We start from the raw sequence: 2,063 nt of genomic DNA on the forward strand, positions 1-2,063 counted from the left end.
ACATAATTTAAGTACCTAACAGAAATCTGGTTAATCATCTCGTCCGTCCACTTACAACTCGATCCGTGCTCACAGCACACAACTGAATATTGTATGCGCTGAGTTATTTCTTGTATACTAACATCAGTAGGTATACTATGGAGCTCATCCTTAGATAGAAAGGACGTTAGTAAGCCTTTGTGACTGTAAGCAAGGCGACTTTAAGGCGAGTGTTTCCTTCTTACTGAATGTTTAACCGACGACCTCGTCTGTTAATATTCAATGCTGTTTACAAGCCATACAACAAGCTATAAACAGTGAGCAAGGATATCAAGTCTTCTTTTAGATATTTCTAACAATTATTTCCTTTCAAGAGTTTCATGTATATTTTGGAAGTGACTTTCTTTTACTGAAAAAACTGCTGCAAGTTTACAAAACCCTAAACAGCAAAAAGAAACGGTTTTTTAACTTTTCCTTGAACAAAACGACGGCAGTTGTTTTTATTTTATTTGTGTTTGCATGTATCTCGGGTAGTGAGCGTTTATCGCGGAGTCGAACTGGAAACTAAATAAATCTGAAAGTTAGCGGCTTCAGGCGGAGGAACTAAAGTTTGCGCTAATTAGTGAAGTGGGGCCGGAAACTTATAATATGTGCATGTTATATTACGACAAACTTAATGGAATTTATGACTTAACATTTTGGAAGACTACAGGTGTACCTAACATTGTTGCTATGAGATTTGTTTCCCACTTTATTTGTTTCTTTTAAATTCTAGATTTTTTTCTAGAATTTAAAAGAGACGAATAAGGTTTTAGAAGAATTCTAGATAAAACTCTTTACACATGGTATATGAAATGGTAAATACCTATTAGGTAATTTTTCAGTAAGTTCATGACTTTACATTCGATAGCTGGCGGTGTGCCAGAGCACAATGCTATGCAGTCAGCAGCACTCGAGGGTCGCGCGCGTGACGGAGCTGAGGGTTTCTCAATTGTAGCTTAAAGGTACTTAAGAGATTTCTTGTTGTTAAGGGCTATGCTGAATAAACTGTGCCAGAAATAAACAAAATAAATCAATTTGACCATCTCTAAAATGTGAATTTATTTTAAAACTGACTACACCACGAGGATAAAACTTCAAAACATATCTACCTAATTATACCTCGTTACGTCAAATCGTTAATAACCCAGGGTCCATAGTTTGCCCATCGTCCCATCGTAAATTTCTTTTTGAAAATGAATATTAAAATAATATTGAAAGCAGTCGGCAACTGACAAACGGTCAACACCTACACAATACAAATGAAAATGTATTTTTAATTTCTAAATTCGAATTTTATTTTATAAAAAAATGCTTTGGAAATTCGAATATTAAAATTAAAACTTCTTTTAAATATTTAAGAAATTATTTTTATTTTGAGAGGTGTGATATTTTTATTGTGAATTATAAGAATTATTTTGATGTAATATTTTAATCCCTTTATTAGATATAAAATGTGTTTTTATTCTCAAATATTAAATATTTTCGAATATTGTTGTATTGTTAAGAGGTGTGATATTTTTATTGTGTCTCATTTAAGGATTCAATTTAATAGATTTATGGAATATAAAATGTTTTTTGTAATTTAAAATACTTTGTAACATAAATAATGTTCCTTTTTATTAATTGCTGGAAGCTAAATATTTTATTCAATTTATTTTAAGATAGTCGTGGGAACTTCCCACGCTGGGAACTTAGGAAGAGCTCGTGGGAAGAATCGAAGATCGATCACAAGGTTAAGCAACGCTTGTCGCGGTTGGTCCGTGGATGGGTGACCATCTTGTCATGACGCGTTCTTCCGTGTCCGATATAAAATATAGCCTATGTTACAAGGAAGAACGTAGTATTTCAACAGTGATTTTTTTAAAATATTTCAGTATTTTCGGAATCTACATAGGTATTTGCAAATTGATACCTGCCGTATTCAATAAGCCTAGCTAGTTGATAATGTTCAGCCGCAGCCGGTGTAACGCAGAATGGAGCTACCTCTTTGCATTTATAGCACCCAAAATGAAAGATACCGAATAAAAACCGAAATTAAATTG

This window comes from Helicoverpa armigera, chromosome 20 (assembly GCF_030705265.1).
Source record: "Helicoverpa armigera isolate CAAS_96S chromosome 20, ASM3070526v1, whole genome shotgun sequence".
Taxonomy (NCBI): domain Eukaryota; kingdom Metazoa; phylum Arthropoda; class Insecta; order Lepidoptera; family Noctuidae; genus Helicoverpa; species Helicoverpa armigera.